This window comes from Maniola jurtina, chromosome 10 (assembly GCF_905333055.1).
Source record: "Maniola jurtina chromosome 10, ilManJurt1.1, whole genome shotgun sequence".
NCBI classification, from domain to species: Eukaryota; Metazoa; Arthropoda; class Insecta; order Lepidoptera; family Nymphalidae; genus Maniola; species Maniola jurtina.
The window spans coordinates 1-16,166 of NC_060038.1; positions in this window are offsets into that span (position 1 = coordinate 1).

Genomic DNA, 16,166 nt, shown 5'->3' on the forward strand with positions numbered 1-16,166 from the left:
CTAACCTAACCTAACCTAACCTAACCTAACCTAACCTAACCTAACCTAACCTAACCTAACCTAACCTAACCTAACCTAACCTAACCTAACCTAACCTAACCTAACCTAACCTAACCTAACCTAACCTAACCTAACCTAACCTAACCTAACCTAACCTAACCTAACCTAACCTAACCTAACCTAACCTAACCTAACCTAACCTAACCTAACCTAACCTAACCTAACCTAACCTAACCTAACCTAACCTAACCTAACCTAACCTAACCTAACCTAACCTAACCTAACCTGACCTAACCTAACCTAACCTAACCTAACCTAACCTAACCTAACCTAACCTAACCTAACCTAACCTAACCTAACCTAACCTAACCTAACCTAACCTAACCTAACCTAACCTAACCTAACCTAACCTAACCTAACCTAACCTAACCTAACCTAACCTAACCTAACCTAACCTAACCTAACCTAACCTAACCTAACCTAACCTAACCTAACCTAACCTAACCTAACCTAACCTAACCTAACCTAACCTAACCTAACCTAACCTAACCTAACCTAACCTAACCTAACCTAACCTAACCTAACCTAGCCTAACCTAACCTAACCTAACCTAACCTAACCTAACCTAACCTAACCTAACCTAACCTAACCTAACCTAACCTAACCTAACCTAACCTAACCTAACCTAACCTAACCTAACCTAACCTAACCTAACCTAACCTAACCTAACCTAACCTAACCTAACCTAACCTAACCTAACCTAACCTAACCTAACCTAACCTAACCTAACCTAACCTAACCTAACCTAACCTAACCTAACCTAACCTAACCTAACCTAACCTAACCTAACCTAACCTAACCTAACCTAACCTAACCTAACCTAACCTAACCTAACCTAACCTAACCTAACCTAACCTAACCTAACCTAACCTAACCTAACCTAACCTAACCTAACCTAACCTAACCTAACCTAACCTAACCTAACCTAACCTAACCTAACCTAACCTAACCTAACCTAACCTAACCTAACCTAACCTAACCTAACCTAACCTAACCTAACCTAACCTAACCTAACCTAACCTAACCTAACCTAACCTAACCTAACCTAACCTAACCTAACCTAACCTAACCTAACCTAACCTAACCTAACCTAACCTAACCTAACCTAACCTAACCTAACCTAACCTAACCTAACCTAACCTAACCTAACCTAACCTAACCTAACCTAACCTAACCTAACCTAACCTAACCTAACCTAACCTAACCTAACCTAACCTAACCTAACCTAACCTAACCTAACCTAACCTAACCTAACCTAACCTAACCTAACCTAACCTAACCTAACCTAACCTAACCTAACCTAACCTAACCTAACCTAACCTAACCTAACCTAACCTAACCTAACCTAACCTAACCTAACCTAACCTAACCTAACCTAACCTAACCTAACCTAACCTAACCTAACCTAACCTAACCTAACCTAACCTAACCTAACCTAACCTAACCTAACCTAACCTAACCTAACCTAACCTATCCTAACCTAACCTAACCTAACCTAACCTAACCTAACCTAACCTAACCTAACCTAACCTAACCTAACCTAACCTAACCTAACCTAACCTAACCTAACCTAACCTAACCTAACCTAACCTAACCTAACCTAACCTAACCTAACCTAACCTAACCTAACCTAACCTAACCTAACCTAACCTAACCTAACCTAACCTAACCTAACCTAACCTAACCTAACCTAACCTAACCTAACCTAACCTAACCTAACCTAACCTAACCTAACCTAACCTAACCTAACCTAACCTAACCTAACCTAACCTAACCTAACCTAACCTAACCTAACCTAACCTAACCTAACCTAACCTAACCTAACCTAACCTAACCTAACCTAACCTAACCTAACCTAACCTAACCTAACCTAACCTAACCTAACCTAACCTAACCTAACCTAACCTAACCTAACCTAACCTAACCTAACCTAACCTAACCTAACCTAACCTAACCTAACCTAACCTAACCTAACCTAACCTAACCTAACCTAACCTAACCTAACCTAACCTAACCTAACCTAACCTAACCTAACCTAACCTAACCTAACCTAACCTAACCTAACCTAACCTAACCTAACCTAACCTAACCTAACCTAACCTAACCTAACCTAACCTAACCTAACCTAACCTAACCTAACCTAACCTAACCTAACCTAACCTAACCTAACCTAACCTAACCTAACCTAACCTAACCTAACCTAACCTAACCTAACCTAACCTAACCTAACCTAACCTAACCTAACCTAACCTAACCTAACCTAACCTAACCTAACCTAACCTAACCTAACCTAACCTAACCTAACCTAACCTAACCTAACCTAACCTAACCTAACCTAACCTAACCTAACCTAACCTAACCTAACCTAACCTAACCTAACCTAACCTAACCTAACCTAACCTAACCTAACCTAACCTAACCTAACCTAACCTAACCTAACCTAACCTAACCTAACCTAACCTAACCTAACCTAACCTAACCTAACCTAACCTAACCTAACCTAACCTAACCTAACCTAACCTAACCTAACCTAACCTAACCTAACCTAACCTAACCTAACCTAACCTAACCTAACCTAACCTAACCTAACCTAACCTAACCTAACCTAACCTAACCTAACCTAACCTAACCTAACCTAACCTAACCTAACCTAACCTAACCTAACCTAACCTAACCTAACCTAACCTAACCTAACCTAACCTAACCTAACCTAACCTAACCTAACCTAGCCTAACCTAACCTAACCTAACCTAACCTAACCTAACCTAACCTAACCTAACCTAACCTAACCTAACCTAACCTAACCTAACCTAACCTAACCTAACCTAACCTAACCTAACCTAACCTAACCTAACCTAACCTAACCTAACCTAACCTAACCTAACCTAACCTAACCTAACCTAACCTAACCTAACCTAACCTAACCTAACCTAACCTAACCTAACCTAACCTAACCTAACCTAACCTAACCTAACCTAACCTAACCTAACCTAACCTAACCTAACCTAACCTAACCTAACCTAACCTAACCTAACCTAACCTAACCTAACCTAACCTAACCTAACCTAACCTAACCTAACCTAACCTAACCTAACCTAACCTAACCTAACCTAACCTAACCTAACCTAACCTAACCTAACCTAACCTAACCTAACCTAACCTAACCTAACCTAACCTAACCTAACCTAACCTAACCTAACCTAACCTAACCTAACCTAACCTAACCTAACCTAACCTAACCTAACCTAACCTAACCTAACCTAACCTAACCTAACCTAACCTAACCTAACCTAACCTAACCTAACCTAACCTAACCTAACCTAACCTAACCTAACCTAACCTAACCTAACCTAACCTAACCTAACCTAACCTAACCTAACCTAACCTAACCTAACCTAACCTAACCTAACCTAACCTAACCTAACCTAACCTAACCTAACCTAACCTAACCTAACCTAACCTAACCTAACCTAACCTAACCTAACCTAACCTAACCTAACCTAACCTAACCTAACCTAACCTAACCTAACCTAACCTAACCTAACCTAACCTAACCTAACCTAACCTAACCTAACCTAACCTAACCTAACCTAACCTAACCTAACCTAACCTAACCTAACCTAACCTAACCTAACCTAACCTAACCTAACCTAACCTAACCTAACCTAACCTAACCTAACCTAACCTAACCTAACCTAACCTAACCTAACCTAACCTAACCTAACCTAACCTAACCTAACCTAACCTAACCTAACCTAACCTAACCTAACCTAACCTAACCTAACCTAACCTAACCTAACCTAACCTAACCTAACCTAACCTAACCTAACCTAACCTAACCTAACCTAACCTAACCTAACCTAACCTAACCTAACCTAACCTAACCTAACCTAACCTAACCTAACCTAACCTAACCTAACCTAACCTAACCTAACCTAACCTAACCTAACCTAACCTAACCTAACCTAACCTAACCTAACCTAACCTAACCTAACCTAACCTAACCTAACCTAACCTAACCTAACCTAACCTAACCTAACCTAACCTAACCTAACCTAACCTAACCTAACCTAACCTAACCTAACCTAACCTAACCTAACCTAACCTAACCTAACCTAACCTAACCTAACCTAACCTAACCTAACCTAACCTAACCTAACCTAACCTAACCTAACCTAACCTAACCTAACCTAACCTAACCTAACCTAACCTAACCTAACCTAACCTAACCTAACCTAACCTAACCTAACCTAACCTAACCTAACCTAACCTAACCTAACCTAACCTAACCTAACCTAACCTAACCTAACCTAACCTAACCTAACCTAACCTAACCTAACCTAACCTAACCTAACCTAACCTAACCTAACCTAACCTAACCTAACCTAACCTAACCTAACCTAACCTAACCTAACCTAACCTAACCTAACCTAACCTAACCTAACCTAACCTAACCTAACCTAACCTAACCTAACCTAACCTAACCTAACCTAACCTAACCTAACCTAACCTAACCTAACCTAACCTAACCTAACCTAACCTAACCTAACCTAACCTAACCTAACCTAACCTAACCTAACCTAACCTAACCTAACCTAACCTAACCTAACCTAACCTAACCTAACCTAACCTAACCTAACCTAACCTAACCTAACCTAACCTAACCTAACCTAACCTAACCTAACCTAACCTAACCTAACCTAACCTAACCTAACCTAACCTAACCTAACCTAACCTAACCTAACCTAACCTAACCTAACCTAACCTAACCTAACCTAACCTAACCTAACCTAACCTAACCTAACCTAACCTAACCTAACCTAACCTAACCTAACCTAACCTAACCTAACCTAACCTAACCTAACCTAACCTAACCTAACCTAACCTAACCTAACCTAACCTAACCTAACCTAACCTAACCTAACCTAACCTAACCTAACCTAACCTAACCTAACCTAACCTAACCTAACCTAACCTAACCTAACCTAACCTAACCTAACCTAACCTAACCTAACCTAACCTAACCTAACCTAACCTAACCTAACCTAACCTAACCTAACCTAACCTAACCTAACCTAACCTAACCTAACCTAACCTAACCTAACCTAACCTAACCTAACCTAACCTAACCTAACCTAACCTAACCTAACCTAACCTAACCTAACCTAACCTAACCTAACCTAACCTAACCTAACCTAACCTAACCTAACCTAACCTAACCTAACCTAACCTAACCTAACCTAACCTAACCTAACCTAACCTAACCTAACCTAACCTAACCTAACCTAACCTAACCTAACCTAACCTAACCTAACCTAACCTAACCTAACCTAACCTAACCTAACCTAACCTAACCTAACCTAACCTAACCTAACCTAACCTAACCTAACCTAACCTAACCTAACCTAACCTAACCTAACCTAACCTAACCTAACCTAACCTAACCTAACCTAACCTAACCTAACCTAACCTAACCTAACCTAACCTAACCTAACCTAACCTAACCTAACCTAACCTAACCTAACCTAACCTAACCTAACCTAACCTAACCTAACCTAACCTAACCTAACCTAACCTAACCTAACCTAACCTAACCTAACCTAACCTAACCTAACCTAACCTAACCTAACCTAACCTAACCTAACCTAACCTAACCTAACCTAACCTAACCTAACCTAACCTAACCTAACCTAACCTAACCTAACCTAACCTAACCTAACCTAACCTAACCTAACCTAACCTAACCTAACCTAACCTAACCTAACCTAACCTAACCTAACCTAACCTAACCTAACCTAACCTAACCTAACCTAACCTAACCTAACCTAACCTAACCTAACCTAACCTAACCTAACCTAACCTAACCTAACCTAACCTAACCTAACCTAACCTAACCTAACCTAACCTAACCTAACCTAACCTAACCTAACCTAACCTAACCTAACCTAACCTAACCTAACCTAACCTAACCTAACCTAACCTAACCTAACCTAACCTAACCTAACCTAACCTAACCTAACCTAACCTAACCTAACCTAACCTAACCTAACCTAACCTAACCTAACCTAACCTAACCTAACCTAACCTAACCTAACCTAACCTAACCTAACCTAACCTAACCTAACCTAACCTAACCTAACCTAACCTAACCTAACCTAACCTAACCTAACCTAACCTAACCTAACCTAACCTAACCTAACCTAACCTAACCTAACCTAACCTAACCTAACCTAACCTAACCTAACCTAACCTAACCTAACCTAACCTAACCTAACCTAACCTAACCTAACCTAACCTAACCTAACCTAACCTAACCTAACCTAACCTAACCTAACCTAACCTAACCTAACCTAACCTAACCTAACCTAACCTAACCTAACCTAACCTAACCTAACCTAACCTAACCTAACCTAACCTAACCTAACCTAACCTAACCTAACCTAACCTAACCTAACCTAACCTAACCTAACCTAACCTAACCTAACCTAACCTAACCTAACCTAACCTAACCTAACCTAACCTAACCTAACCTAACCTAACCTAACCTAACCTAACCTAACCTAACCTAACCTAACCTAACCTAACCTAACCTAACCTAACCTAACCTAACCTAACCTAACCTAACCTAACCTAACCTAACCTAACCTAACCTCACCTAACCTAACCTAACCTAACCTAACCTAACCTAACCTAACCTAACCTAACCTAACCTAACCTAACCTAACCTAACCTAACCTAACCTAACCTAACCTAACCTAACCTAACCTAACCTAACCTAACCTAACCTAACCTAACCTAACCTAACCTAACCTAACCTAACCTAACCTAACCTAACCTAACCTAACCTAACCTAACCTAACCTAACCTAACCTAACCTAACCTAACCTAACCTAACCTAACCTAACCTAACCTAACCTAACCTAACCTAACCTAACCTAACCTAACCTAACCTAACCTAACCTAACCTAACCTAACCTAACCTAACCTAACCTAACCTAACCTAACCTAACCTAACCTAACCTAACCTAACCTAACCTAACCTAACCTAACCTAACCTAACCTAACCTAACCTAACCTAACCTAACCTAACCTAACCTAACCTAACCTAACCTAACCTAACCTAACCTAACCTAACCTAACCTAACCTAACCTAACCTAACCTAACCTAACCTAACCTAACCTAACCTAACCTAACCTAACCTAACCTAACCTAACCTAACCTAACCTAACCTAACCTAACCTAACCTAACCTAACCTAACCTAACCTAACCTAACCTAACCTAACCTAACCTAACCTAACCTAACCTAACCTAACCTAACCTAACCTAACCTAACCTAACCTAACCTAACCTAACCTAACCTAACCTAACCTAACCTAACCTAACCTAACCTAACCTAACCTAACCTAACCTAACCTAACCTAACCTAACCTAACCTAACCTAACCTAACCTAACCTAACCTAACCTAACCTAACCTAACCTAACCTAACCTAACCTAACCTAACCTAACCTAACCTAACCTAACCTCACCTAACCTAACCTAACCTAACCTAACCTAACCTAACCTAACCTAACCTAACCTAACCTAACCTAACCTAACCTAACCTAACCTAACCTAACCTAACCTAACCTAACCTAACCTAACCTAACCTAACCTAACCTAACCTAACCTAACCTAACCTAACCTAACCTAACCTAACCTAACCTAACCTAACCTAACCTAACCTAACCTAACCTAACCTAACCTAACCTAACCTAACCTAACCTAACCTAACCTAACCTAACCTAACCTAACCTAACCTAACCTAACCTAACCTAACCTAACCTAACCTAACCTAACCTAACCTAACCTAACCTAACCTAACCTAACCTAACCTAACCTAACCTAACCTAACCTAACCTAACCTAACCTAACCTAACCTAACCTAACCTAACCTAACCTAACCTAACCTAACCTAACCTAACCTAACCTAACCTAACCTAACCTAACCTAACCTAACCTAACCTAACCTAACCTAACCTAACCTAACCTAACCTAACCTAACCTAACCTAACCTAACCTAACCTAACCTAACCTAACCTAACCTAACCTAACCTAACCTAACCTAACCTAACCTAACCTAACCTAACCTAACCTAACCTAACCTAACCTAACCTAACCTAACCTAACCTAACCTAACCTAACCTAACCTAACCTAACCTAACCTAACCTAACCTAACCTAACCTAACCTAACCTAACCTAACCTAACCTAACCTAACCTAACCTAACCTAACCTAACCTAACCTAACCTAACCTAACCTAACCTAACCTAACCTAACCTAACCTAACCTAACCTAACCTAACCTAACCTAACCTAACCTAACCTAACCTAACCTAACCTAACCTAACCTAACCTAACCTAACCTAACCTAACCTAACCTAACCTAACCTAACCTAACCTAACCTAACCTAACCTAACCTAACCTAACCTAACCTAACCTAACCTAACCTAACCTAACCTAACCTAACCTAACCTAACCTAACCTAACCTAACCTAACCTAACCTAACCTAACCTAACCTAACCTAACCTAACCTAACCTAACCTAACCTAACCTAACCTAACCTAACCTAACCTAACCTAACCTAACCTAACCTAACCTAACCTAACCTAACCTAACCTAACCTAACCTAACCTAACCTAACCTAACCTAACCTAACCTAACCTAACCTAACCTAACCTAACCTAACCTAACCTAACCTAACCTAACCTAACCTAACCTAACCTAACCTAACCTAACCTAACCTAACCTAACCTAACCTAACCTAACCTAACCTAACCTAACCTAACCTAACCTAACCTAACCTAACCTAACCTAACCTAACCTAACCTAACCTAACCTAACCTAACCTAACCTAACCTAACCTAACCTAACCTAACCTAACCTAACCTAACCTAACCTAACCTAACCTAACCTAACCTAACCTAACCTAACCTAACCTAACCTAACCTAACCTAACCTAACCTAACCTAACCTAACCTAACCTAACCTAACCTAACCTAACCTAACCTAACCTAACCTAACCTAACCTAACCTAACCTAACCTAACCTAACCTAACCTAACCTAACCTAACCTAACCTAACCTAACCTAACCTAACCTAACCTAACCTAACCTAACCTAACCTAACCTAACCTAACCTAACCTAACCTAACCTAACCTAACCTAACCTAACCTAACCTAACCTAACCTAACCTAACCTAACCTAACCTAACCTAACCTAACCTAACCTAACCTAACCTAACCTAACCTAACCTAACCTAACCTAACCTAACCTAACCTAACCTAACCTAACCTAACCTAACCTAACCTAACCTAACCTAACCTAACCTAACCTAACCTAACCTAACCTAACCTAACCTAACCTAACCTAACCTAACCTAACCTAACCTAACCTAACCTAACCTAACCTAACCTAACCTAACCTAACCTAACCTAACCTAACCTAACCTAACCTAACCTAACCTAACCTAACCTAACCTAACCTAACCTAACCTAACCTAACCTAACCTAACCTAACCTAACCTAACCTAACCTAACCTAACCTAACCTAACCTAACCTAACCTAACCTAACCTAACCTAACCTAACCTAACCTAACCTAACCTAACCTAACCTAACCTAACCTAACCTAACCTAACCTAACCTAACCTAACCTAACCTAACCTAACCTAACCTAACCTAACCTAACCTAACCTAACCTAACCTAACCTAACCTAACCTAACCTAACCTAACCTAACCTAACCTAACCTAACCTAACCTAACCTAACCTAACCTAACCTAACCTAACCTAACCTAACCTAACCTAACCTAACCTAACCTAACCTAACCTAACCTAACCTAACCTAACCTAACCTAACCTAACCTAACCTAACCTAACCTAACCTAACCTAACCTAACCTAACCTAACCTAACCTAACCTAACCTAACCTAACCTAACCTAACCTAACCTAACCTAACCTAACCTAACCTAACCTAACCTAACCTAACCTAACCTAACCTAACCTAACCTAACCTAACCTAACCTAACCTAACCTAACCTAACCTAACCTAACCTAACCTAACCTAACCTAACCTAACCTAACCTAACCTAACCTAACCTAACCTAACCTAACCTAACCTAACCTAACCTAACCTAACCTAACCTAACCTAACCTAACCTAACCTAACCTAACCTAACCTAACCGGGAGAGTCATTGAGTCTGAAACTGCAGCTCTTAAGAAGGTATTGGAAGAGCATAGCAAGAAACTTGCCGAAAATACCGAAAAAATGGACAGGCTGAAAGAGGCACTGCGGACTAGCCAAGAAAATATGCCAAATATCTCATATGCTAGTGCAGTGGCAAGACAGCCTACAAAATCACCACCTAGGCAAACAGCCCTCCACTCTATAGAACGGGTGAAAAAGTACTCGATAAAATAAGGGAAGCAGTTGACGCTAAAGAAGAATGGATCAGAGTTGATAGGGTGAGAAAGGCGAAAAATAGGAAGATCATAATGAGTTTTGAAAAGAAGGAAGACAGAGACAAGGTAAAGGAAAGACTGAGGGTGAAGGGAACCGATCTCACCGTCGAGGAGGTGAAAAATAGGGACCCGCTTCTGGTCCTCAAGGGAGTCCTAACTGTAAACACTGATGAGGACATAACAAAAGCCTTGAGGAACCAGAATAGGGAAATTTTTGGAAACCTCAACGACGGGGACGACCGGATCTCAGTCAAGTACAGAAAAAGAACCCGCAATCCGCACATGGCCGATGTGGTACTGAGCGCCTCGCCTGCCATCTGGAGGCAGATCACGGTAAAGGGCAATGTCCACATAGATCTCCAGAGGGTCAGAGCGGAGGACCAGTCTCCACTGATCCAGTGCTCGAGATGCCTGGGCTACGGCCACAGTAAGAAATTTTGTAAGGAAACTGAGGATGGGTGCAGCCACTGCGGAGGACCGCACCTTAAGACCAAGTGTGCGGAGTGGGCCGCGGCCACCCCGCCCTCGTGCAGGAACTGCTTGAGAGCGAAGCTCGATAATAGAGAGCACAACGCTTTCAGCAGCGACTGCCCGATTAGGCGGAGATGGGACGAACTGGCCCGCTCCACAGTGGCGTATTGCTAAGGTTGCGCATGTGGATACGGTGGCACTTCATCTCCTCCAGGCGAATCTCCAGAGAAAGAAATTGGCGTTCACAGAGCTGCTACTCGAGTCGGGGAAATGCGGGGCGCACATAGCGCTAGTACAGGAGCCATATGTTGGTAGAGAAGGCAGGGTCTCGGGTCGGAGCGGGATCAGGGTCTTCCAGAACGTTGACAACGGGGAGGGTACGGTAAAGGCTGCAGTAATTGTTTTTAATGCGGACCTCCACGTCATACAGTACCCAAAACTCACCACGAACAACATCGCGGTGGTGGGGATCCGAACCAGCGCCTGGGAGATAGCCCTGGTATCGCTCTACTTCGAGCCTGACCTAGAGATGGACCTCTACCTGGCGCACCTCCGCAAAATCCGGCTTGAGTTGGGAGCACAAAAATGGATAGTCGCGGGTGACTGCAATGCCAAAAACATTTGGTGGGGTAGTCCCGTGACGGATCGCCGGGGAGAAGAACTGCATGGGACTCTGGAGGACCTGGGTCTTGTTATCCTTAACAAAGGGGAAATTCCCACGTTTGACGTCGTAAGAGGTGAGCGAAGATACACCAGCTTCGTCGATATCACAACGGCGTCACCCGACCTCCTGGACCTGGTGGACGACTGGCGCGTGCGCGAAGACTTAACTACCTCGGACCACAACGGCATATCGTTTAAGTTACACCTAAAACGCACAAGACACAACTATATCAAGCACACAACACGATCATATAACACACGGAAAGCCAATTGGACCCAGTTTCGTGAGAAACTGGGTCAAATTTTGCAATCCCAAAACATTACAGTCACAAACATCCAAGACACTATCACAGCTACACAATTAGATTACATCATACACAAACTTATACAGGCGTTAACTGAGGCGAGTGAGTGTGCAATTCCCAAAATTAGGAGGAAGGACACACTCACGTTGCCGTGGTGGTCTGAGGAGCTGTCGACGCTGAAGCGCGAGGTGGCCACCAGGAAGAGGAGGATCCGGTGTGCGGCACCGATTCGACGGTCGAAAGTGGTCGAAGAATACCTGGAAGCCAGGACAAAGTACGAGACCAAAGAAAAAGAGGCTCAAACTAGGTCCTGGAAGGAATTTTGCGGGAAACAGGACCGAGAGTCTCTCTGGGGGGGTATATATAGGGTGTTGGGCAGGACGGCCAAACGGGAGGAAGATCCACCGCTGGTGGTAGAAAACACGGAAATTGATGCCAAGAGCTCCGCCCGACTTATGGCCGAGACCTTTTACCCCAAGGACTCCGAAGAGCAAGACTCCGAGGAGCACCGACGGGTGAGGGCCCTGGCGGAGCTCACGGATAGCGAGACTTCCTCGGACCAGGGGGACCCCCCTTTCACTCATTTAGAGTTAAAGCTGGCGAGTCGTTCTTTCGACCCGAAGAAAGCCCCTGGAGCGGACGGCTTCACCGCCGACATATGCCTGCATGCGATAAACCTCAACCCGGACCTCTTCTTGTGCCTTTTCAACCGGTGCCTGGCAATCCACCACTTTCCCGGGGCCTGGAAGGAGGCCACAGTAATCTTCCTTCGGAAGCCCGGAAAGGCCACTTACACGACCCCAAAATCGTATCGTCCTATAGGCCTCCTTCCGGTACTTGGAAAGGTCTTGGAAAAGATGCTTGTCACTAGACTACAATTTCATATAGCGCCTAGGCTTAGCACACGCCAATTTGGCTTTATGCCCCAACGGAGCACCGAAGACGCCCTCTACACCTTAGTGAAACATATCAGACATAAACTAGACAGCAAGAAGATTGTCGTTCTGATATCACTGGACATAGAGGGCGCCTTTGATAACGCTTGGTGGCCCAAAATAAAGGTCAGGCTGGCGGAGGAAAAATGCCCTATAAACATCCGACGGCTTTTGAGCAGCTATCTAAATGACAGGAGCGTCAAAGTCAGGTACTGTGGGGAGGAGTACGCAATAGCTACCGAGAAGGGTTGCGTGCAGGGATCTATTGGCGGACCAATATTATGGAACTTACTTTTAGACCCACTGCTCCGGGACTTGGAAACTAGTGGCGCGTACGTGCAGGCATTCGCTGACGATGTGGTGTTGGTGTTCGAGGGCGACACGGCCCTCGAAATCGAACGGCAGGCCAACGCCGCCCTTGAACGTGTGAGAATGTGGGGAGCGGCAAATAAACTTCGATTTGCGCCTCATAAGACCAATGCAATGGTTATGACGCGCAAATTAAAGTACGACGACCCGCGTCTACGCATGGGCGGGGTCGACGTTGCCTTGTCGAACGAAATCAAACTGTTGGGTGTTGTCATTGACCGAAAACTCACATTCAACGCCCACGTCGCGAGTGTCTGCAAGCGCGCGGTAGCCTTCTACCATCAGTTGGCACGAGCAGCTAAGGTCAGCTGGGGTCTCCACCCCGAAGTAATCCGTACTATCTATGTAGCGGTGGTCGAACCTGTAGTTCTGTATGCCGCCAGCGTATGGGCGCCTGCTGTGGACAGGCTCGGAATCCGGAAGCAGCTGAACGTGGTCCAGCGAGGCTTCGCACAGAAGCTCTGTAGGGCATATCGCACTGTCTCCCTGAACGCGGCCCTGTTGCTCGCTGGGATACTCCCACTCGACCTTCGCGTCCGCGAAGCCGCGGCGCTGTATGAGGCGAGGAAGGGGGTGCCCCAGCGAGAGATAGGGGATCGGGAGGTAGAGCGAGTGTCCTCGGCCCTTCGGTCACCGCATCCCGCCAGCCATCTCGACCTCGAGTTCAAGTGCCTGATGGACCAGGAGCAACTTATGGCCAATAATGACAATGACTTCAATATCTATACGGACGGTAGCAAGATTGAGGGCAAGGTGGGGGCGGCGCTATCCATATGGAGTGACGCCGCCGAAACCAAAGCCCTCAAGCTTGCGTTACCGTCTTACTGCACGGTCTACCAGGCGGAGCTTCTGGCGATATGCCGGGCGGCACGGATGGCCGCAGCAAACTTGGCCGGATCTGTCGGAATTTACTCCGATTCATTGTCAGCATTGCAGACGCTGCAAAATCCAAAGGCTCTCCACCCCCTGGCGGTAGAAGCGCGAGGGTTCCTGCGAGACGCTTTGCTCCAGAACAAACGTATAAGCTTGTTCTGGATCAAAGCCCATGCAGGACTGGAGGGGAATGAGCGTGCCGACAATCTGGCCAAGGAGGCTGCTCTGAAGTCTAAACGCAAATTTGACTACGACAGCTGCCCCGTCTCATTCATCAAGCGAAGCATTCGTATGCGATCGCTTGATGAATGGAACGACCGGTACCGAGCCGGTGAAACGGCCGGCGTCACCAAAATATTTCTTCCTGATGCGGTGGCGGCCTACAGAGTTGTAAGTAAAATGGAGGTGGACGGACTCGTCACCCAGGTGTTGACGGGGCACGGCGGATTCTCCGAGTACTTGCATCGCTTCAAGTGCAAGGAGAGTCCGTCCTGCATCTGCGACCCCGGGGTGTCCGAGTCTGTTCCCCATCTCCTGTTTGACTGTCCAGTTCATGCGTATAAACGAATGAAGCTGGAACAAGAGATCGAAATTCAACTGTCGATAGGTAATATTGCGGATATCATACACGATAATAAAAAAAGGGATGTTTTCTTTAAATATTGTAAAGATATATGCATAGAAGTAAATAAGCGAAACAGTAACCTGATTGGGAACAGAGCGGACTAATGTAGACACAATGTTTCTTGTATATTATTGAATATAGTAACCAACATGTGTAAAAATTAGATCCGCTCTGTCCCCAATATCGTATTGTTAATTATTCATCATAAAATAGTATATATAAATAATAGTATATATAAATAGATGTAAATAGATATAAGAATGTAATTAGATTTGTGTAATAAAGAAATAAAATAAAAATAAAAGAAAAGAAAACACCCCTGAAAGTAGAAAGATGGATAGGAAGGGAACCCACCCATCGAGTGAAAGAAGACGCATGAAAGAAAGATCTAGTATGAAGAATGAAAGTACGAGCAGAATGTTAGCGAGAACTGGAATGAAAGAGTAGCCAAAAACTGAAAAGCAGTCACAGTCTCTGATAACGTCAGAGGTCAATGTATTTAATATTAAAATAAAAAAAAAAAAAAAAACCTAACCTAACCTAACCTAACCTAACCTAACCTAACCTAACCTAACCTAACCTAACCTAACCTAACCTAACCTAACCTAACCTAACCTAACCTAACCTAACCTAACCTAACCTAACCTAACCTAACCTAACCTAACCTAACCTAACCTAACCTAACCTAACCTAACCTAACCTAACCTAACCTAACCTAACCTAACCTAACCTAACCTAACCTAACCTAACCTAACCTAACCTAACCTAACCTAACCTAACCTAACCTAACCTAACCTAACCTAACCTAACCTAACCTAACATAACCTAACATAACCTAACATAACCTAACATAACCTAACATAACCTAACATAACCTAACATAACCTAACATAACCTAACATAACCTAACATAACCTAACATAACCTAACATAACCTAACATAACCTAACATAACCTAACATAACCTAACATAACCTAACATAACCTAACATAACCTAACCTAACCTAACCTAACCTAACATAACCTAACATAACCTAACATAACCTAACATAACCTAACATAACCTAACATAACCTAACATAACCTAACATAACCTAACATAACCTAACATAACCTAACATAACCTAACATAACCTAACATAACCTAACATAACCTAACATAACCTAACATAACCTAACATAACCTAACATAACCTAACATAACCTAACATAACCTAACATAACCTTTTTTTTTTTTTTTTTTTTATCGTGGGGAAATCCTCATGGATACCACCGCGCCCGGGGAGGCACGGAGGTTATGTCGGACTTTTACCGACTAAAACCCCACGGCGTTCCACGCATCGCCTGATGGTCAGGTTAC